The sequence below is a fragment of the Gymnoscopelus braueri genome (genome assembly GCF_963280865.1).
Source record: "Gymnoscopelus braueri genome assembly, chromosome: 2".
Classification (NCBI taxonomy): Eukaryota; Metazoa; Chordata; class Actinopteri; order Myctophiformes; family Myctophidae; genus Gymnoscopelus; species Gymnoscopelus braueri.
In genome coordinates this window covers 42868744-42893535 of record NC_137604.1, presented here as the reverse complement: position 1 = coordinate 42893535, position 24792 = coordinate 42868744, and the positions used below count along the sequence as shown (strand labels likewise).

Genomic DNA, 24792 nt, shown 5'->3' with positions numbered 1-24792 from the left:
GTGGGGGTTTGCAGGTGGAATTGAAAAGTGTTCCCTAGGAGGTCGGGGGACCGCCTAGGAGGTTCATGCAGCTGTCATCTTTTGTGCCTGCGTGACATGTCCATGAGAAATTACTATAAAATGGGGCTGGTATGGTCTGAGTACGTTTTGCATAAACTGGAGTATGAAAGGCAAATTCTGCAGACAGTCCCCTGGACTCTGTATCGATGTATGTGTCTGCTCTCCGTTTCAAACACTATTCAGGAAACGGTTCAAAGATGTCCGGTGATGAGCCAAACAGAACCTGGAAATATGTGCAACAATCTATCTAGTAGACAAATCAGTAGGCTTCAATGAAGTATTAAATATTCATTGAAGGATTAAAATTGCAAACTCCAGCAAAAGCTTGAAATATGCTTGCAATAAAATACAGTACCATAATTTGAAAGCTTCCAAATTATCTTTTAAACAGAAAACTATTAAAATGTTTGTCCTAAGGGTGGCGCTAAAGGAAAGGCTACTAGATCATCTAAATCAGTAGGGATTCATCATCCAGGGAGCATGAAGGTGCACATCAAATTCCATCAAATCAGCAGTTTTAGAGATGTCTTGTTTAGTACCAAAGTGTTAGACAGATGGACGGACAGACGGACCAACGCTAGTGGGGATAAGAACAAAGATGGAAAAAAGAGACAGAGATAAAAATAGAGAGGAGGGAAGCTTTATCTAAAAGTCTAGGCTGTTCTCTCCGTCTAGGTCCACTCATTACTCTATTGGACATTGTCCTTTCCCTCTCACTCCCCGACTCCCCAAACTTCAAAACAAAAGTGTTTCTGGTATGGCACCAAAGACTGGTGAAATTGTAATGGTGTTTGATGATAGAAAGTCTAAGAAGTGCGAGAACATTCTGTTATTTTCACACCTAATACTGAATGACAGCAGTGGTTGAGGTAGGAGAGAGGTCAGAGATTGTCCAGTAATCACAGCTTTAATTATCACAACAGCTGTTGTGTCAAAGATAATACTGTATTTAGCCACACAAAATCAAATGTGTCTTCACATTTCACTATTTTTCAAGTGTATTTTGTGATTTGAATAATTCCAGCCACACTAATTGGTTCAAATCGAATTGGACAAATCCCAGAATTTAGAATCAGAATGATTGTTATTTAAGCAGAAACATACAGTATCTATACAAAGGTGCAGAGAAAAAAGGACCTCACGCTCAGCAACATTTTGTTTCAGCATACAGTATAATCTTATTTTTCTAGGATGGTGTTGGGTTATGGATGGAGACACACACGCTCATTGCTTCCAATAAATATGCCTTCCAGCAGAGAGGTCAGAGTTCAAGGTCAGTGTTCAAGGTCCCTGGAGCTGTTCAGTGCTTCGCAGGAAAACATGATGACACACTAACATTTAACTGATCTAATATACCGTAAGCTTCTTTTCTGTGGCTTCAACACCATTCAGAAAGAGACCAAACCTCAGCGGTTTCAGTTGAAGCCAGCGGAAAAGTGGCAATATGTACCTCAGAGAGGGAACGTCATATATGGCTACTTAAAATGTCCATCAAATAATCCATGAATGTACCCTGACAGACAAGAGGGAGTATTTTTCTTTTATATCATGCAAAGGCCTCCATTCCAGTTTCACCAGCCATGGTGGCATTATTAGGGAGCTGATAGAAAATCTATAGTATTGACACTAAGACAGACATTGAAAAAATAAGAGTAATGACCACATCAAGGCAGCAAAGTCTTATATCTCGTAGAGAGACCCTAGACAGACCCATCCCTAATAGCACTCGCTCTGTCCCACTCCACCCGCCAGGAATTATGGGATGTCACATCACAGGCAACAGTCCAGAGAGTGAGAGAGACAGTGAGAGAAAGCAGGGGGAAGAGAGACAATGGGGGAGAGAGAGAGATTAGTCAAAAACAGTCCGATGGCGAGAGAGAGAGAGGGATGACTCCCCTGAGAGCGGATGGGGGGAGCTAGAGAGAAGGGAGGGATGACAGAGGAGAAGAGGATGCTTTCGAGGCCCATTTGTCTTCGTCGGGTACGAGAGGAAGAGAAAGCTGGATGATGCCCCAAGGGGATGAGAAGGATGGAGAAAGAGGGAGGGAGAGAGAGAGAGAGAGAGAGAGAGAGAGAGAGAGAGAGAGAGGAGAGAGAGAGAGAGAGAGAGAGAGAGAGAGAGAGAGAGAGGAGAGGGACTAGAGAGTTGGATACAGGAGAGGAAGGATGTTGTGGGATGTGGGGATCTTAAGTAAGTGAAGCTGGGAACGCTAATGTCTAACAGTGGTCCCCAAAGTAGAGCAAATAACATCCGTTGGCTGATCAATCGAATCAGCGTCCCTTGCCAGACACCTGTCTCAGTGTTTACTCCTCTCCTCTTTCTCCTCACACCTCATCCCTATGTTATCCCTGTCACTCTCTCTCTCTCTCCGTTTCTGTTCTTTTCTTTCTCTTTGTCCCGTCCTTCACTCCTTCTTGCCCTCCCTTACCCCGCCTGTGTCTCTTTTCCCCTCCCTTTCCCTCTCTCTCTCTCTCTCTCTCTCTCAGCAGCGTGGTGAGAGAAAGTCACCCTGACTTTGAGCAAACAGCGAGTGTCGACATCAGGGTCTTCGCTGCACCTCTCGTAGTACAGGGAAAGGAGATTAACATGCGTCTCATTGGGCGGCTTTAAGCCCTCACATGGTGAAACCTCTGGGTGTATGTGACAGTGGCCATCTACTCTTAAGATTGCTCCGGCTTCCATCCGATAATGAAACTCTCCACTTGAGCAAACAGAGGGAGGGCCTGGCGAAAATCTCCTTAAGCTAATTGATTTATGTCCTTTGAGAGATGGAATGAGAAAGAGACGGGTTGAGAGAGAGATATTCTGCACATGGTTTCTTTCTTTTTTTCGGGGGGAGGGGTCTAACAGGTGTTGTAGCATCAGCTTGGCGTTGGTTCAAGTCTTCGGGTAAGAGTTCTCCCCCAGAAGGGCACACTATCATTACCAGAAACTCCTGTCCACAGGGCTGCTCTGCCCGCACGTTGTGTCTACGATTAGCATGCTAGCTGCAGGCACGTCTGTGATATTTGTTTCAATAAAAAGACATCTCGCATCACGTCGCGGAGGCAGAGAAGTTAACTTCCCTGGCAGATATCCCGCTCTGCCGTGCGAGCTACAATCTGTCACCATGGCCAGCGATTGGCCGCAAATGAACTTTGAGAGTCTCTGATTGAGTGCTGAGAATGAGAAAGAAGAAGAAGCCCAACTGTCCCATTATCTGCTGTTATACTCCTTTGCAACCCCACCCTCATTCTCTTCCTATTCCTTTCGCTCAACTCCCTTTTTCCTCACCTTACTGACACCATTTTTCAACTTCTGTTCTGTCTTCCGCTTCAGTTATCTTTGTTTCCTCCTCTCTTCTACTCTCTTTCATTATCTGCAAGTCTCCAAGTTTCTTCTACTATGCCAGAGGCCCTCCCTCCCTCCTTCCTTTACACCCCTCTCTCATTCCTCCGTCCTTCTGGCGCTTTTCAACTAATCATCTCTATCTCTCTCACTCTGTCATGCTCTGTCTCTCTCTCTCTTTCCCTCATGCCAACTGTCCACCCTCCCTACTTCCTTCCCATCTCTCTCACGCACTCCTCTCTCACACACACCCCACTTCCTCCATATCTCTTTCACCCGTCACCCGCCTCTCCCCGTCTGTCAGAGTTGGCATGGAAACCCGTCTGTAGATTGCCTCTTTGCCCGTGAGCCCGGCCCTCCTTGAATTTATCTAAATGGTCCCACAACCCCTTTTTTATGACGGCACTTAATCAGGCGGCTTTGTCAAAAGTGACAAATATAATGTGCTTAAAACGCCTGTGGTGTATTTGGCACAGCTCAGAAAACAATTAGCTATCAGGGAAGAGCTTCGTGCTCACTTTGAATGCAGCCTTTCTGCGGTTTACAAACATGTCTTCTGACACAGGGGAGGGTGATGTGGCATGACTTGGCATTAATACAAACACACCATGTTGCGTCAGTGTGAGCTACAATGCATATGAATCATGTGCATCACTGTACGGTAACCGCTAAGTGTAAGAGTCTATAAAGTATGTCTATAAAATGAAATTCCCTCTCTGAGTGTAAAACCTAATAGCTTGATGCTGCTGTACTGCATACATTCAGTATCGGCACCATAGTATCACCATAAGTACCTTTTCGATGTTTTCAGGTTTTTAATTCACTGAAACTTCATCAGCATGAGAAGTGCTCATAGGCAATAGTAGAACTGTGTTCCAAAAATAAACAAATCAGCCCGGCGATTTTCTGTCAGGTATGTGAAGGCCTTTGCAGACAGGGTGCGATTTTTCGCACGGAAAAAACGGACAATATAATTTTTTTAATGAACACATGGTTCTCAATGACCTCATGCACACCGGCTCCGAATTTACCGTGCGGCGATGCGATGCGGCGATGCGTTTTTTTCCGATCGAACCCAGTTCGATTCGTGCGTCTTTTTGCATGCGGTAAAAACTGATTGACTAATCGCACCCTGTCTGCAAAGGCCTTTACTCTGTGTCGTTTATGATATCTACCTTACAATCGGGACATTGGCTGAAAGGGCAAAAAAATCAGGACTCAGGACAAAAAAACCCGCTGTTGCCAGATCGTGCGCGAGCAACAAGCAACCTAACACACAAAGCTGCCCACTGCGCATGCGTCGACGCACTTTCTCTAACCAATTTACACCCACTTCACGCTTACAAAACCTGGACATGGCAACGTCGCTCATCTTTCTGTGATTGACAGCAAAAGCTGGCCAATCAGGTGGCGAGTTCGCAGCCTAGAAAAAGACGAACGGCAGCCATTGTTGGTTGTGCGAGTCAGGGTACGCGTGCCTTCACTTCTTATTTTCGCTTATAAAACGCTCTCAAACTTCTTCTTTGACGCACAGAATTTACTTATAACATATCGTTTGGATAGAATGTAGTTGTTTCACTTCATATGTGTGGTCAATTAATCATGACAGAGCCTATTTAAAAATAAAATTTCAGAGAACCGGCAGGGGCGGCCAGTCACACGCATGTATCCGAATAAGGGAACCTATTTTGGGCACGGCCATCTCAAAAGTCCCGTTGCGTCCACGTCTCTGTGTGTGTGTGTGTGTGTGTGTGTGTGTTGTGTGTGTGTGTGTGTGTGTGTGTGTGTGTGTGTGTGTGTGTGTGTGTGTGTGTGTGTGTGTGGTGGGGGTGGGGCGGGGGGGACAGCCATGCGCGCACAGAGGGAGAGAGGGGGAGAGAGGGGGAGAGAGAGGGAGGGTGGGAGAGAGAGAATACTCAGCCAAACAGCGAGAGAGAATTTTCGCTGACAGACAGACAGAGACAGAGGGGGAGAGAGGGAGAGAGACAGAGAGGAAGAGAGGGAGGGAGGGAGGGAGGGAGAGAGAGAGGGAACGAGGGAGGGAGAGAGAGGAAGACAGGGAGAGAGAGAGAGAGACAAGGACATGGAGAGAGAGGGAGAACGGCAGGACGCGATGCATTGTTAAAAATTTAAAAACTTTTTTGGGGGAAATTTTTATCCCACGATTTTTGAACCCCAAAATAAGCGAGCCCTCGCTTATTTTTGCGTGGACGTAATTTGTTTGTCATTGTGGTGAATGTTGTGTGTGCTGCTGATGTTTGTTGTGTGCAGCTTAATGTCAGAGTGTTTGTGTTGGAGCGCCTCAGTGCGGCTGCAGAGTTCATGTGCAACATCTTGCATGCGTGGCTGTGGCTTCATAGTTTTCCTTCGCCGTGTCTGTAGGTCACGGCCCGGGGACCCCTAATGGGGGGGGGGGGGCTTAAAAAAAAAAACAATAATCCCATGAATTTGTACCCCCAAACGACATTTTCTTTGGGGGGGTTGGGGGGGGGGGGTACTAGAAGTCTGCCCGCGTGGATAAATGAGTACTTTTCACCGGCAATTGATGCTGCATATCCATATGAGTAAAATCGCTGGGGTGATTTTTGTATTTTGGAACCGAGTTCTTATATGACGCGATTTTTCTATGGGGAATTTCTATTGGGGAAATAATCTGTGACACAGAGGGATAGCGCCCTCTAGCGGCAGTAATATCAGACTTCGGTGCTCTATAGCCTCTGTGCCTCTACGCAAGTTGGAAGCCAATCATAGCCAGTCGGTATATGGGATACAAAAACTCAGTTTCATACATAATTATCACATGACTCTAGATATACTGTGTAGCAATTTCTGTGAGTGTTGGACAAAATCTGTAGCGAGAGTAGCAGAGACTAGACAATAGAAAATATATATGTGGAGGTACTTCCTTTGTCTACTGGCTGTGCATGAATGGTTTGGTGCTTATCAGTCCAATGGTTTTTGAGATTACCCCTGAACACACAGACAGAGAGACAGACAGACAGACAGACAGACAGACAGACAGACAGACAGACAGGCAGGCAGAGGCAAAAGCATAATCTCTGTTCCTTTGGCCTGGAGGAGATAATTACAACTATAGAATTTACAAAGATTACAGTGCAAACATGAAAATAATGGTTATTTCTTATTGTGAAATGATTGCAACTGTGCAAGTCTGTGATATTAAGCTTCAGCTTTGATAATCTATAGGGCCGCATTGTGCCAATATTTTGCTGGCATAGTAATCTCTGACTACAGCTATAGAATGACTGTGTGGGTGTGGGAACACAAACAAACGAGAATCATTTTTACTTGGCAAACCAAGCTTTGTGATGAGCATTCACAAGAGGAAGAGGTGATTTCAACAAGTATGCACCACCAGTATGTGTTTTGGCTCACATCAAACCCAATTCTGCTCATTGCTACAGGGTTATCTGCCTTGCAATAGAATCCTATGTGGCCACTTTAAGCACTACCTTAATCAAATTGGCGACAGGGATAAAATTACCAACACTCAATCAAGCAGGTAAAAATATACTTGAAAAAACAAGACAAAAAACCTCTCAATCACCGAATGAGCCTTTAACTGCAACTGGCTGTCCAGATATATGATTTCAGCCAATCAATTAAGGCCTGAGTCATAGTGACAATCTGCAGCTGTTACCGTTGGCACAGCAATAAGTGGTGAGGCCCTGATCCACTCCTTCATTTTAAGAAGTCCCCTATAATCCAATAAAAAACTGCCTGCTTTAACCTGACCAATCCCAAGGTCTCTTTCATGGAGTCAAACGTGTCCAATATGTTTCCTAGGTCAAAGACTATTGATTTCCAACTGAGAGAAAAAAAATATTCTACCTGGGGTTTAGGCGGAGAATAGTCTCAGCCTTAAGAAACCACAATGTCAAGAGTGTGGGCACTCTTCCAGATGGTAATTATCAGTCTGTCCGGTTAATAAACTGGATAATACCTTACCCAAATACACCTGAGACAATTGTCTACACTGAAGAAATCCCTTTGATTCATGCAGGTCTGGTTTCTTATAGTACCATTTTAGACTTGACCGCCCACAAACTTCACACCAAAGAAACTATGGTTTATGGTTGGTCATTTTATGTGAAAAACCCCTCCAATTAAACTGCCAGCTCTTGAAACTGTCATGACACAGTCAAAAGTCTGGCTTGCGATACGGTGAACATAATCACTCCCATGAACGGGCTTCTTCCAAGTAGGCAACACGTTATTGGGAGGGACACATGGACACAATGTGTCAGTATCAGAATACAATGTTAGTGTTACACATAATATGCATATTCCAATTATATATACTAGCCCATACCCGGTCGACGACCCACCCACCACCCAAGACAGACAGAGGTTACTCCAATTATATAGTAGGATTGTTTCTAAAGAGAGGGCTGAAGGATTGATAATTGTACTGCATTTGACTCTAATAAATAATAATACTAATAATAATAAAAAGAGTTTGTGAGGAAAGTTCATCAATGACACTTGGACAAAGCATCTTTACTTCTGTGGCTATCAGATGCCTCTCAGTGTGAAGCCTTAGAGCAGACAGGCTTTTAAGTACAGCAAAGCACCACTGGCTTTAAGCCCTTAAGGCAGGTTTATCTTTAGCCGGGAGGAAGCTACAAAAAACACAGTGAGACATGACCAAGAACTATTTGCTTTTTGCTGCTGTTTACGTAAACTGTGGAATACCTTTGTTTGGATCTAAATCAAATCAAATAAAACATAATGTAGCGTACCTCACTTAATAGATATTCCTACTTGTGTTTCTTCTCGTACCACATTCTTAAGACCATTATACACAGTACGATATCAGTCGTACTCAGGCATAAGTTATTGACAATACCTACATGCTGTGGCAGACTGCATAATATGATGTATCTTCATGGTCAGGTTGTATGATACATTGCCTATAAGATATGTGCACCATAACAGCGGCCACATTCTGATATCAGAACAGCCCGAACTGTGTCATAGGCTGTCATCGGTCAACACTAAATTGGACGCTGGTGGACACGTAATATTAAACGTTCTAGGACTACAGAGTCAGACTCTGACACATGATTTTAAAAATACCGTAGAAAAACACCTGAGCATTACACGATCATTGGGCACTGTGGCCCTAGTCCTGTACTCCTTACTGCTGGTTGCTTGTAATGTTGGTGCTAGGAATGGGAGCACATACAGACACAGTACTATGGATGCTCTCATTGTAAGACCTCTGAATATCAGCCAAATAGCAGAAGGAGTTTATCCAGCCCTTGGTTTAGAATAATACACCACAACTGCAAATGGGAGTGGTCTGACAAATGTAATTGCCAAAAAGCTACAGTACAGCCCACCAAAGTGAGTTGAGTGAACGACGCTAAGGCCCACAAGCGTAGCCGTGGAGAATGAAGCTGGAATTCTTGACCTATATAAAGCTGGACGACTGGGCTAAATATAGTGCCAGTCGGTTAATGCCCGACGAGGACAGATGTTCCAATCAGGGGGTCACAACGATGGGGGAGAGCCAGCTTTTGAGAGCTGCCGAGCGGACGGCTCCTGGTGCTTACTGGGAATGAATGACTTTGTTATGTGACTCAGCAATAATTGTGCTTTTTTGCAGCGGGGGCCAGACTCAAATCAATGTGACAACACTGCAGGGCATTGTTCAAAGAGCCAGAGGGAGTTGTCGAGGAAACCTCTAGAGCCGATGTCTCACACACCGACATACTGTACACCAAATAGACAAACATATACCCACACAGGCACACATGAGACCTCACACAGACAGCCAAACACAAAAATCCTCACATACACGCACGCACGCACACACGCACGCACGCACGCACGCACACACGCACGCTTGGACTACCTCCAGCATTTTCCCAAAGACAAACTGTCTCATTTCCCGCGCCACACACTTTCAAGAGAAAACAAAGACTGAAAAAAATTAGTCTGCATGTAAAATTCATGCCAACGCCCGAGAGTACAGTATGTTATACTCGATAGGAGAAAGAAAATCTACTGCATGTGTTGTATTGAAACTGGGTCGGTTTTCTTTTTAGCTTGGTTAGCCAATTTTTATCTCCCAAAAATGATTCATAATTTCACAGAGGAAGCAGCGTAATGTGATATTCAAACACTTGAATGGTCATCTGTTAAAGTTATACAATGCAGAATCCCAAATAACGATTTTTAGCAACCTCTGCTGGTCACTACCGTCACTGCATACAATTTCCGTAATCCTCGATTACCCAGAATTCCATTCGTTTTCACCGGAAAAAAGCGATCTTTTAATTGTTTTATACTATCTACGGATCGTTTCTCTTAGCCAGTGGAGCATTAGTTACCATGAGCTGTGCTTTCTTTTTCTGTTCTTTTTCGATCTTCTATTCCTATTCTCTTAACATCAGCGTGAGGTTCCTTTTAGTTATTACCGCGATAGTTCCTGGCCAAACAGGAAACCGTTGCGGTAGTTCCTGGGGACGTCGGCCACGACGTCATGACGTTGGCCAGGAACGTCATTTCCCCGGGAAAGTCCCCCCAGTCCACATTCAATAGAAAATATATAAATAAAAGGCTTCCGGGGGTGAAATTCATGGAGTGGGTGTTGTGAAACTTTTGCCACTCACAAAAGATATACAATTTAACTTTAGTTTTGTTGAAAACGTTACCTAGTATTACTTTAAGTGCTGTCTTATCTGAACACGTGGATTTGTTTGACTACCTGACAATGTTTGCAGTATGTCGTGTCAAGGATTCAGGATATTCAGATACATCTTGTGAGTTTTTCTTTTCTTTATATGGAAGAGAATGGCAGGTCAACGGAAGGTCAATCTGGTTTTGCAAAACATAATAGAACATGACCTTCTACACACAAACGTAGATAGTGAACGTGCAAAAAGAAGGAGAAGACATGATTAAGTGGTCTTTCACAGGCTTCAAGGCCCCGGGCGCAGCGCCCCCCTCCCTCTTATGTTGGAATGTGGTTTTATCACTGTACGTCAGTTAAGAGCCGTGTGGTCTTATAGGAGGATCTCACCGTGGTAATTAATGGCCTACATCGTTCATGGGGGTTACCGTACGCCCACACTAGCTGGTTGGCATGCAGGTTAAAGGTGCTATAGACAACATTCAGCCACTAGATGTCGCACTTCACTCCAATCAACACTTCTGTTGCATAAGGTTCCTTATTCCACTGAGTCAAATCTATAAAACAGCACTCTTCGCTGGCCACTGTTGCTGGCCCACTTGTTCTCTCAAATGCTGTGTCAAAGGAGAAACACCATTTGGGGTCAGGAGAATGGGCCACAAGATGGCACGACTAGCCATCACTGTAATTCATCACTTTACACAGCAGACCTCGTTTGCCAAGTAATTAGAGGAAAATTGAAAGTCAGATTCGAATACTCTGTCAGGGTGAGTCGCAAAAGGTCAGTAACTCTTTGGCAATCAAACTATAAATCGATCTGTACAACACACACACAAACACACGTGCCGGGGAGCACCCACATACAGTGGTCTATCAAGGTAGACTATTGCCTTACCCAATTTTAGAATACTACGGAAGAGTGGGTGATCAAGACTGCACCCCCGCACTTCCATTTTGACTTTAATACACTTATACACTTATGCCATCTAAGCAGCCATCAGCTGGGTGAAGATGTAAAAGATATTTCCCCTCTCCCTGCAGGGACCACAATACACCCCCCTTGCCCATATACCGTACTGCAAGAAGGCTGTTAAATGTATTTAGAGACCAGATTGAATTAAGGTAGCAATGGGATGGATTCCAAAGTGTGTGTGTGTGTGTGTGTGTGTGTGTGTGTGTGTGTGTGTGTGTGTGTGTGTGTGTGTGTGTGTGTGTGTGTGTGTGTGTGTGTGTGTGTGTGTGTGTGTGTGTGCCACAGGCATGCATCATCATGGCTAAGCTTCAGGGCATGGCACTGTGGCGTTAAACAAGCGAGCTGAGTGTGGATCGATGACAAGTAAATGAGTGTGGGAGGAAAACAACAGGGAAGGCGAAAGAGGGCAGGTGATTCTGAAGCATGGAACACTATACACATACACTGACCTCCGTTGCTATTCACTATGCCACATTACACAAGGGCCAGTGTCAGATTCAGCCATGACATTGAGTATTCATGCTCCGTACAATGTAAAATCTTGACCACATTGACCCGCACTCTCTGACTTACAAATAGATACATTAACACTGAGGACTTACTGTACACATACACACGCGCACGTGCACACGCACACGCACATGCACGCACACGCACAAGCACAAGCACACACACACACACACACACACACAGGATAGTAACCTTTAATTTCTCTTTCAAATACAACAAACAATGCAATGTACAAGATGGAATGGAAAATGAGAGGGGATGTTAAGAGACGTAACCACAAATGAATACAATCTTGTCTCAATTAGAAATCGCAGGGAGAGACACATTGCCGCCGCTTGCTAGCATGAGAAATGAGTCAGCCAGTTGGGGGGGGGAACGAAACAGACCAAAGGCGCAATAATTATATTTTAATAAACTGTGAAAGGTCTGACAGAAACAAGACTCAGTGAAACTGATGGGTTTTGTGCTGTAATTGCTCTCTCTGAAAAAAAGAAAAGAAACAAAGCCCTCCAACCGTATATCGCCGATAGCAGATATTCTGCTGGTGAAGGTGTGTGTGTCTGTGTGTGTGTGTGTGTGTGTGTGTGTGTGTGTGTGTGTGTGTGTGTCTTAAGATTGGGTAATAGTCAAACGTAGGGTAACTTTTGTTAAAAGTTTAAAGCTCTATAAGTGATCATAGCTACAATAGTGTTTGTTCAGTAACAGGGGTCTCCCTGTCGCTCTTTAACAGAAAATACATTTTCAGGTGGTTTGCCAATTTCAGCCAATCAGGAGAGAGTACCCGTTTATCAGCTTAAATTTTATAGTGTCCCAGTTCGTTCCTGATGGGATACAATGTGTTAGCCTGGTAAACCCCCCTCCAAATAATGAAAACGCCGTCTGTCATCGATTCTGCTACCGGAGTCTCAGATGGAAGTAGGCTGTGAAACAAAATGTGTGTCGTAAGCTTCTTCCATTTGACGGAGTCAGGTTAACAATGTGTATCCTGACCTAAAAATGCATTTTCTGTACACTAAAGAGCCGGAGGGACAGGAGACCCCTGTTACTGAACAAACACTCTATAGCATTGATTATTCTCAGAATATAGAACTATGTACAGTAAAACTTATTTTAACATACAAATATCACTTACTCTACCTTTAAAGGGTTAGTTCAGATATTTTCTGTAGGAAATATACTTACCATTAATGTAGTGGTTGCAAAGGTATTGATTGCCCGAGTCCCGTGGTCAGAGTTCTGGTCCGGTTCTGGTCTGGTTCTGATGAATATGAAGTAGTTCCGGTAGATTAGTAGATTTGGTGGGGGCCGCTCATTAAAAATAAATTAATTAAAAAAAACTAGTGTAATTTGTATTGTTGACCTATTTCTACCATATAGTGCAGGTTTCGTTCAACTTCGACCCCTCTGTCACATGGTACTATTTTTTGTGTCATATCTTTTGTGGGTGAGTAGGCTGCCGCGGCGCAGTGATTCTGGACTAATATTACCATGTGACAGAGGGGTCGAAGTTGAACGAAACCTGCACTATATGGTAGAAATAGGTCAACAATACAAATGACACTAGTTTTTTTTTTTTTATTTATTTTTAATGAGCGGCCCCCACCAAATCTACTAATCTACCGGAACTACTTCATATTCATCAGAACCGGACCAGAACTCTGACCACGGGACTCGGGCAATCAATTAATACCTTTGCAACCACTACATTAATGGTAAGTATTTCCTACAGAAAATACTAAAAAAATCGGAACTAACCCTTTAAGGTTATTGGCTACAGTACTAGTTATTAGGGTTAATAGTTAAACACCAGTGGTTACATGGTAGAGTAATTGAAAGGTGATGGCATTCACTGCCTACAGTTATTTTTCTTTTTTCCCTTTTTCTACTTTGTACATAATATGTAAATAGTGTTTTATATTTGTTGATGATATTGTATTTTTGTGTTATTGTTATGCTATGTTGATGAAATGAATACATACTGTAGGATCACAATGGAAACAAGTCCCCAGGACTGTTTTTGTGTTATCTTTTTAGCTCAAATGTTTGACTGTACCTCGTGCAACATATCTGTCTAATAAAGTATTCAATCAATCAGTTAAGGTCATTAGTTAAATGGTCATAGTAATAATTAAGTGCTGAGGTTTAAAGGGACATGAGGCCCTAGGCTGTTTGTTTTCCGGTTCCAGCCCATGCCCCTGTTAGCTGATACAAAGCAGGGGAATGAATGTAGTTGATGGAAATCAATGGAAGCTCCAAGTAGGCATATAACAACATAAAGGTGGGTGCAATGCATGGTACAGTATGTGCAATAGCAGTGTTATTTGAGGTAGAGAACAGTGCAGACACACGCACACGCACACACAGACACACACACACACACACACACACACACACACACACAGACAGACAGACAGACAGACAGACAGACAGACAGACAGACACCCAGACATCGTTACCAAACTGTTGATTGGATTGTGTCAAGGTGATGTAATTAGAGAACCTGACTGAATAGAACCAGGCCTTCAGGAAGACTGGCTTTCATTAGCGAAACACTAACAAGACATTATCTGTGTGTCCTATCATTAAGATACTGCTGCGTGCGTGCGTGCGTGCGTGCGTGCGTGCGTGCGTGCGTGCGTGCGTGCGTGCGTGCGTGTCTATACCAGCTCTATCAATCAATGTGGTGGCAGCAGTGCCTAAGGAGGTATGGTGGCCGTCTTGTAATCGTAAGGTTCCTATAGTTTGATCCCTGGCTGCTCCTGGATGCATGCTGCAGTGTCCTCGAGCAAGACACTTGACCCCAAATCTTGGTGCCTTGCATGGTTTCCTCTGCCGTCGGTGTGTGAATGTGTGTGTAAATGTAATACACCATTTACCAGTCAACAGTGTATTTTGGCAAGTGTATCAAGGCACTATGTGTGTGTGAGATTATCATCATTTTCAGGTAGAACTTATTTGCAAACATGCTGCACTATTTGAAGAGGTAAGCTGTGACTGAGAGATAAATCTTACCTCCTTTCCATGGAAAGTATTGCTGCACTACATAAAGAGTAACGTTATGGATATGATTTGGATTGTGAAGATGTTAAACGGAACGCGATGTCATCACACCAAGCATAGACATACTTTAAAAAGTGAGCCTTTGAATAGAGACTGCTATACAGTCCCAAATACAAGACGTTATGTTTTTCTTCAACACAGCCAGCCGTCCTTGCTGGCATTCATTTCACAGAGTTCCGTGCTGTGGCGGCTTATTTACGCCAATAATGGTCTTTTATTTAACTCTCGATAACAGGTCAGCTCGTCTCAAATAAATAACTACAGTTCCATCTGAACCAAAACAACGACGCGTGAGGCAGACTGCATGCAGAGACGTTCCAATAAGCGTGGTTATACTTCGTTTGTACGAGAGGTTGCGCGGTGAGCATAGTTGATCTAAAAGCCCTCAAGGCCCAGAGGATGTGATGCGTTGTGGGCTTATAGATTGGCTAAGTTCACCCTGCGACACAGGGTCGCACGGACAAAGTACAAACCAGGTTTTACCGTAATTCCTCCAACACTCGTGCATGGTTCTTTACCGTATATAAAACTCACACCCGCTCTTACATGAGCAACCCTGGCTGACAATCAGAGTTTGGCCACAAATCACAGGATAAAAATAGAAAGGATTGTATAATAATAATAATGGTAATGATTATGATAAGTATGCATTACATACTCTCTATGTTAGAGAACTGCTGGTTCCATTTAAGGGTTCAGATCAATGATCACGTGATTGGTTTGGTTTGTCTTCAGCCACATGATTTTAAAAAGCTGAAGCTTGTGCACTCTCTGATATGACATTTATATACGCGCACGCACGCACACGCACGCGCACACACACACACACACACACACACACACACACACACACACACACACACACACACACACACACACACACACACACACACACACACACACACACACACACACACACACACACACACACACACAGAGCTTGGAGCGAGCTAGACAGATGAGGGTGGGTGAGGGGGCGTCTGTGGGGACACAGGTGTGCATGTAGGTTAACGCACTCAGCAGGGGCCCAGAGTCCCCAGGCACAATGGAGGGAGGGATGGTGGGAGGGAGGAGAAGAGAGAAGAGAGAGAGAGGGAGAGAGAGAGAGAGAGAAAGAGATAAGAGAATGTATAATGAGAGAGACAGAGAGAAACTGAGATAAGGGAATGTATAATGCGAGAGAGGGAGAGAGAGAGAAAGAAAGAGAGGGTCGGAAAGAGAGAGTGAAACAGAGATAAGAGAATGTTTAATATAATACAGAGAGAGAGAGAGAGAGAGAGAGAGAGAGAGAGAGAGAGAGAGAGAGAGAGAGAGAGAGAGAGAGAGAGAGATATGAGGGAATACATAATGCTTCTCTAGATACAGATGATTATTATGGAGCACAGTGAAGTATGGTCTTGGCATTTGCCTCTCTAATCTCCTTCATGTTAGAGCAAGGCTGCACCATGGCAACGACCATTATGATGATGTACATTTACAGTACAAAACATGTTCATGGTCCCATGGCAGTGTCCTTTTTTTGCATCACACAGGGATGTTACACACTGAAAGAGCTGCAGGGCTGCTGGCCTGTCGAAGGCTGGCGGGTGTCATTTCAGGACAGTGAGAATGAATGTTTTGTTTTGAGGTTTGAGGCCAAACAAAAATGTCATTCAGTGGTGCTGCTAGTGCACGCCACAGTGGCTGAATGGATCAATGAATGAATTCAATTACTGAAGGGGGACGGCTTGTTCCCTGCCACTCCAAAATTTATATTTGGGTGGGCTTCTGAGTGTGTGTGTGTGTGTGTGAGTGTGTGTGTGTGTGTGTGTGTGTGTGTGTGTGTGTGTGTGTGTGTGTGTGTGTGTGTGTGTGTGTGTGTGTGTGTGTGTGTGCACATGTGTATCTGGGAGGAAAAACATTACTGAACAAAATTGTCAGCAGTACAGTACAGTATGAAATTATGAACAGTATGAAAATTATTTCCAGACTTAAAATTGCTTAAGATCGGTTATCTTACACAGTTAATCATGTCACTTTTAAACGTCTAAATGCAGTTGAAAGTACAACTTCATTGGAATAGTCTAGCCAAGAATAGTCCCTGACATAAAACTAAAATAATTGTTTAGAGCACAATTCAAACGTGAATATTAGAGATAACAGATGATTTGGGGTAATTATTACAAAATCAAAACACTTTGTATATGCTTTGGGAAACTGTCTGCAATAATGTACAGTAGTATACATGACTAAACATATGAAAACACTGTTATGGTCCATATTGTCCTACACCTTCTTTTGTGGTCCAGCCACACAGATGTCACAGCGAATATATTGCAGAAGGAGCGAGTGCATTCTCCGGCAGCGGCAGCAACCGCGGAACTTCCGCGGAACTGCCGGTGGAGGAGCGGCAGCTCCCGGCAGTGACTGCCGGCGGTGGAGCGGCAGCTGCCGGCGGAGCAGCGGAACTGCCGCGGAACTGCCGGTGGAAGAGCGGCAGCTCCCGGCAGTGACTGCCGGCGGTGGAGCGGCAGCTGCCGGCGGAGCAGCGGAACTGCCGCGGAACTGCCGGTGGAGGAGCGGCAGTCGCGGAACTGCCGGTGGAGGAGCCGCAGTCAACTTCTTTTTTCCGCCGATAAAGTATAGTTTTGGACCATGACGGAGGCGCGCCGACTCAGTAGACCTTGAGGCCAAGGAGTCGCGCCTCCAGGCGCGAGTGCCCGCGACGACCGGCCGATGGTCTACTAGTCCAGTGAATATCAACCCTGGTACACGGACCCATTTTGGTCCGCGAGTACTGCTGAGGTGTTCCGCGCCGTTTGAAGTAAGTGTGAACTCAGCCCCTCGAGAACAATAGCGAGCGGCGATCGTCCGTCAATCGTTACGGCCATCATCCGTCTCACACTCAGCCACGCCCGAGCCGAGTCCATTCAGTGTAGCGACCATCACCCATAGGAATGCAAATATGTTGTCCTACCTGGTACTGTATAAAGGGGCACAGGGGTACATGCTTTGGCACTCAGTATTATTACTACATGATGAGAGCCCCACTAGCAAAGAAGAGATGCACCCAGGGCCAGAAGACGCTAAATTTCGCCGTCATCAACAAGACATTGCCGCCGCCAAATCCTCCTGCAAGCAGAGCTGCCGGTGTGTCCGGGCCACCTCGACCTGCCGACGAGCTGGCCGCACAGGGCAGCAACAGCAGCACACACAACAGCACCGCCGCCAGCGTCCTCGCCGTGCCGCCGGGAACAACAACGGCGACAAGCAAGACGACTAGAGCCAACAGACGGTACCGTGATGACTACATGAAGTTTGGCTTCACTTTTATGGGGGACCCATCTAATGCTATTCCACTGTGCATCGTGTGCGGAGACAAGCTTGCAAACAGTGGTATGGTTCCCAGTAAGATGAAACGTCACCTTGAGACCCACCATGGAGAAATCGCCACAAAGGACAAAGACTATTTTGTGAGTTTGAAAGCTACTAAGGCGAAACAGAACGCAAAACAGACAACTGCATTGTTACGCAGTACCACCAGCACCAAGGTTAATGACAGAGCTCTGGAAGCTAGCTACCAAATTGCAGAGCTTGTGGCGAAGTTAAAATTGCCACATGCAGCGGCAACATACATGTTGGCAGGAGCCAAAATCCTGGCTAACGTAATGTCGGGACCAGATGTTGCAGCGGAATTCGATAAGGTGCCGCTCTCAAGCATGACAATTGGCCGACGCATTGAAGACATGTCTGCAGACATTGAGAGTGCTGTCATAGAAAAGATTGTGACTAGTGGAAAGTTTGCACTGCAGCTTGACGAATCAACAGATATAAGTGGACACACAGCTGTTGGCAAACGTGAGATTCATTGACGGAGACGCCATCAGAGAGAATTATCTGTTTTGCAAACAACTGCCTGGGAAAACAACAGGAGAGGAGGTTTTCCGGGTGACATCGGAGTATTTGGAGCAATGGAACTTAAGCTGGGAAAGCTGTGTCAGTGTGTGCACTGATGGGGCTGCATCTATGACCGGGCGATACAAGGGATTTGTAAGCAGAGTAAAAGAGAAGAATCCTGGCGTCCTGGTTACGCATTGCTTTTTACACCGTGAGGCGCTGGTTGCAAAGTCTTTACCAAAAGACCTCTCAGCTGTGTTGAATGATGCGGTAAGCATCGTTAACTTTATTAAAGCACGACCTTTGAAAAGCCGGCTGTTCGCCACCCTGTGCGAGGAAATGGGGGCGGAACACAAAACGCTGCTGCTGCACACCGAAGTACGGTGGCTTTCCAGAGGGAAAGTTTTGTCCCGTGTCTATGAACTGAGGGAGGAATTACAAAGCTTTCTGGCTGCTGAGCAATCCGACTATGCAGACCTGTTCGCAGATGAGTACTGGTGTGCAAGACTAGCATACATGGCGGACATTTTTACCCATCTGAACGAACTGAACAGGCGAATGCAAGGAAAAGATGAGAATATCCTCACAAGCACAGATAAACTGACGGGATTTCGGGGGAGACTGAAACTCTGGCGTCAGCAGGTGGATAAGAGCACGTTTGCGATGTTTCCCCTCATCAACACTGGACACACAATCACTCGTGCTTTGCGTGGGGTCATTGCTGAGCATTTGAGAAGTCTCGAGGAGAAATTTGCCTTTTATTTCCCCTCAACGTCCATGGCAAACTTCAACTGGGTCCGTGACCCATTCAACGAAACAAACGAGAACAGTCCATTTGAGGAGCAAGAGCAGCTAGTGGAAATAAGGGAGAACCATGGCTTGAAAATGAAATTCAGAGATCTAAGCTTGGACAGTTTTTGGTTGACTGTTGGAAAAGAATTTCCAGCCATCTCAGACAGTGCAATGGCAGTGTTGCTCCCATTTTCAACAACCTACCTGTGTGAGCTCAGCTTTTCCACCCTGACTTACGTAAAAAGTAAACACAGAGAGAGACTGAGAGCAGTTGACGAGGAGCTTCGTGTGTGCTTGTCATCAGTCCCAGCCAGGATACAAACTCTCTGTTCAGCAAAACAAGCTCAAGTTTCACACTAAGACAGTTGTATTGTGACCTAATTTTTTCTTTTCTTTTTACAAATCTTTTTTATTGAGTTTTAAAGTATTTTTCTAAAAAGGACTCAAGTTTCAAACAAAGACATTTGTACTGGCTTAAAACGTTTTTTTTTTTTTCTAAAACAGTTTCACACTAAGACTATTGTGGCCAATTTTTCCTATATATATTTTTTCAAATCTTTTTGAGTTTTTAAAGTATTTTTCTGGGAAGGTGAATCCAACTCCTCTGCACATTGCAAGTTTATATATTTGTAGGCCAAATTGAACATGTGTGTGCTGTTTTTTTAGTTCAAGGTTTCTTTATTATGACATCAAAGCAAAACAAGTTGTATGTTTCCAAAAATAAATCAGTGAAACTGAGGCACTGTCTCTTTCCTTTTTTTTCATCTTCTCCATTCATTGCACTGACCCAAGTTTATATATTTGTAGGCCAAAGACATTTTGTAATGTTCAAGGTTTCTTTATTACATCTTGTGTACATGAGAGTAAATATTTTGATATATATATATATATATATATATATATATATATATATATATATATATATATATATATATATATATATATATATATATATATAAATTATATTATATATATATATATATATATAAATTATAATATATATATATATATATATACATATATATATACATATATATATATATACACACACACCGTATATCTAGGTGTGCCCTGGGATATTTTGGCTATGCCAGGTGTGCCCTGGCACCCAAAAGGTTGATATACACTGTACTAGTCGACTAAGCGCCGTCCGAGTTATGTACCGATAGGCACAGAATCGTAAATAATATTGGTGGGGACTGCGTTACACAAACGCAGCACACTCCCAAAGCTGGCACCGCCGGCAGCTCCGCGGAAGCTCCGCGGAAGCTGCCGCTGCCGGAAAATGCACTCGCTGTCCCTCATATATTGTACACTTTAGCCTATATAAAATATCGCTTTTTACCATGAAATTTCACTTCCAAGAGAAACAGGTTGACATACTGTGGGAGTGTGGAAAATGTAGGACAGAGATCTCCCGTTTGCCTCAGATGAAATGATCCATATCATATTCACAAGGTTCAAGTCTGTCTGTCTGTCTGTCTGTCTGTCTGTCTGCCTGTCCAAGACTATTGTTGTTTCACTTTGATAACTAAGGCAGTATAGCGGTAGATGATCACTGTTGCTATGAGTATTTTAATTACGTCAATGCCACGATGAGAAAGGAATGAGATCATAACCTCTTCTGACTTTGTAGCATCTCTCTCTCTCTCTCTGTCTCTCTCTCTCTCTCTCTCTCTCTCTCTCTGGATATTCATCTCCCTCCCTCTCCTTCTTTCTCTCTCTCACACACATTCAATCAGGTCAGTTCAATTGAATTCATTATAGTGACCACTAGACTAGATGAACAATAGTACAGGTACCAAGCCATCTCATTATAGAAGAGAGAGAAAAATGAGTCTAAGGCTAGTTGAAATTTGCCATTGGCAGCATTGCAGATAACAGTGAAATTTCAGAGAAAGCACAAGAAATGAATGGCAGATAAAGAACACATCTCTCCCTATATTCTATCTCACATTCTGTCATACTTTCACACAAGTTTCTGTTTTGTAACTCACACCTTCTTCTTCCAAAAGCTTGTTGCTATCTGCACATATAAACCGTCCAGGAGAGCCTGTCTTTCCCTCTCTCCCTGTCTATCTCTTCATCTTTCCTCACTACCTTTGTCTCACTCTCTACACCCCCCCCCCCCCCCCCATTTCTCTCCCTCCTTCCTGCCTCTTTCTCATCCCCTCCAGCATAAAGTACAAGTGCAAACACAGTGCCGTTAAACAAGCAATCTTAAAATTCCAGGGTGCATTCTAAACATAGCAATTGAGTAGCAACATAAACATTTGTGCCTGCCAGCTCCCCCACCCACTCCCCATGTTGGCTCACTGTCACTTGTATGGTGAAATGTTTACTCTCATTGTATTGCGAAACGTCCACTGTCATTGTATGGTGAAACGCTCACTCTCGCTGGGCCTTATTTATCAATTGGTGTTGATAATTGTGGTGGCGGCAAACGATCGTCATTTAAATAACACACCCATAAATGTTCTCCTTTCCGAAGCCTCGCCCCCCAGGTTTACGACAAGAAGAAGCGGAATACAGTCAAGAAAGTATCGGAAGCCAATAAGAAAGAGCAACTTCTCCGACGTCGAATGTTTGCCCCACCATTCATCTCCGTATACTCACACACACACCTATTTGCATTCACAGCACACAGACACACACTCATACCTGACACAGACACAAATATAACAAAAATACGACCACAGCCGTAACAGCGCAAGTCCTATCGAACTAAATGAAAGTGTCATAGGAAGTCAGAGCAACGCGGTCTGGAAAGAAAAACACTGACACTTCTAACCAATCAATGACACTTTAAAAGCTATATCCTTACACGTATTCACAATGCGTTGCGAAAGAACGCATTGTGAGTTTGTACAACGCCAATTTTTGGCATGCCACACCATCGTACGTCAAAGTATAAATCAGGCTTTATCAGCAGACCAGCAGAGTGCTGTGTTTCCTGCAGAGGAGCGCTCATCCCTATAGTTCCCTACCTCTAGCTGGCATCACACTGAGTCAACATCACCAGTCAACAGGAGCTCCTTGTTATGCTAATGGAAGATGCATGTCAGGGCTAAAGCATTGCACACGCATGGATGGACAAACACGACTCCTGGCCGTGTTAGTTAGTGGTGTTTGTTTGGAGGGCTGTAAACAGTGGTGGGCGGATGACACTCTCTGGAGGTTAGCGTATGCGGGCAGCAAATGAGGTACAGTTGTTCCTCGAGCCTGAGGAAAGCTCAATTAGCTTTTTATGAGAAGGGGGAGCTGAAAGTCAATGTATAACAATGGCTGCTTTGCATTAGCCTTGAACTTGAGCTTGACGGAAAAGGAAAAGGTGTGTGCATGTGTGCGTGCGTGTGTGCGTGCGTGCGTGCGTGCAGTGGCGTAACGGAGGGGTCGCAAGTGCTGTGGTGTGATTTATATTGGTCAAATAGAACCGAATTAGACCCGAATTACACCGAATTAGACCCAAATTAGACCCGAAATTTTCCGTGCGGGGTTGTGCATGCACATGCACGCACGCTGCGTGCGCGTGCATGTACGTGGGCCTCACGTGAAACTCCCGCGGGGAGGCCCCGCGATTCTGCGTTACGCCACTGCGTGCGTGAGGTCTACTGTGGTGATGATGGGTGCGTGCGTGTGTGCGCAGTTTACCGTGGTGATGAAAGTAAAACACTTCTATAAAAGGTTACAAATATCTACTCAAGATTTACTAATAATACATGTAGAAACAGATGCTAGAGTCTGTGTATGATGAGCACACATTTGCAGTGATAATACGGCACAAATCTTTGTGTAATGAAATGGTAAGATCTGTACTTGTAAGCTTTTTTGTATAAATGCTGGCTTCAGTGGCATTGAGTTTTATATAGAATAATCCCAGTCAGATTTGCTATGAATGCACATTTACTGTGATAACACTTATACTCTGTGACTGCCAATGACGAGATTTCTCGTCATATTTTACTAAGGTGCAGCCTGCCAATGAGGAGAATGACGAGATTTTGTTTTCAGTGGTTTTCCACTAGAAGCAAAGCAGCAAAAATCACGTGATCGCAAAAAAAGCAGCCCGTTCTCTTCCTTAAAACATTCTAAGAAAATCATACAAATACAAAATACACTTACCATATTGTAGCCTACAGAGCCTTTTTAGCTTCAGCCTTTTGAGGGACTTTTATAGCCTTTTGACCCTTGTTATACAACACATACACATTTACTGTTATCTTTTAAAAGCTTAGTAAAAGTTTACAGCACACACTTCACAAATAAATTGCTAGCTTCAAACTTTACTTTCAGCAGACCCCACTGCTAAAGACTGCTGAAGAGCATCTGCCAAACATAACACCAACTTTACAATGGCCACTACAGCATTGTAAATTGTAAATGTAATTATCCAGTGTATTAATTGACTTATAGAAAACAAGGTGTTGGCATCATTTGTAAGCACACAATAAATGTTTGTAATCAAATTAGGTACTTATATCATTTTATCAACCCACCCCTTCCAAGGACACAGTGTTTTATTAATACGCTTGTTATTATTGTAAGTACTTTAACAGTATAACTGTGGTACTTGGTGAATACACGTAGTGCCACACTGGACAAGAGCCATTGTATCGTCATGCCATTCCAACACACCTCAAACCAAATGTAGTACAAGTGTGTGTCAATGTGTGCTATTGTAAGATGTCCTTGTTAACCCATTCAATCCGGGAACGCATCGGTGTCCTTTTAAGATTTATTTGACTGAGTGCCGTGCTATGAGCTTGTAGATCTGCTATTCTTGAAAAATCGTGAACTTGTGTTAGGAATGTTAGGATTTAGAAGACATTTGTAGAATCCCCAAACGCAAAATTTGAGTAAAACATTTTCACTTTAAAACACATACATATTCAAAGATTTGCAAAAAGATTCCATGATAATAAAAAAAAATAGCTGTGTGCCGCTACGAGCGCTACGAGCTTGTAGATCTGATATAGCCCAAAGTATAAAATAATGGTTATAGCAAAAAAAATCTAAAATGACACAGTATGCGTTCCCGGAATGAATGGGTTAATAATGCAACCCTATAAGCGTGCGTTGGGCAAGAGACAGAGGAACAGAGGAGAGACAGAAATAGAGCAGCAGCGGTGCTGAGGAAGACTTCACAGGGCTGGGGCTGAACCTGAGGCTGGTGAACATCATCACGTTACATCATCTCAACATTATCCCCCCGCTGCGCTCAATGCTGATGAAATGCAGGAACTACTGAACGACAGAGAGGAGGACAAGAGAGAGAGAAGGAGGGGATGTGAGACAAGATGAACAGGATGGGAGGGAAAAATAAAGAAAGGTATGATGAAGAGCCCGAAGACAGACGAAGAGTATAGGCAGATGGGAATGGAATGGAGAGGCAAGAGAGAGAAAGATAAATAGAGAGTAAGCGTGATAGAAGGAAAAGAGAGAAAGACAGTGAAATAGCATACAGTAGGCATGTAACGATTCACTCAACTTACGATACGATTGGAATCACGATACAATTTTTCACGATTTTTA

At 43.9% G+C, this 24792-nt stretch overlaps 1 protein-coding gene across 1 annotated transcript in view; it reads right to left on the bottom strand.

Annotated features, from left to right (window-relative positions):
• inpp4b (inositol polyphosphate-4-phosphatase type II B) overlaps positions 1-24792 on the bottom strand; it is a 234877-nt gene that overhangs the window by 113818 nt on the left and 96267 nt on the right.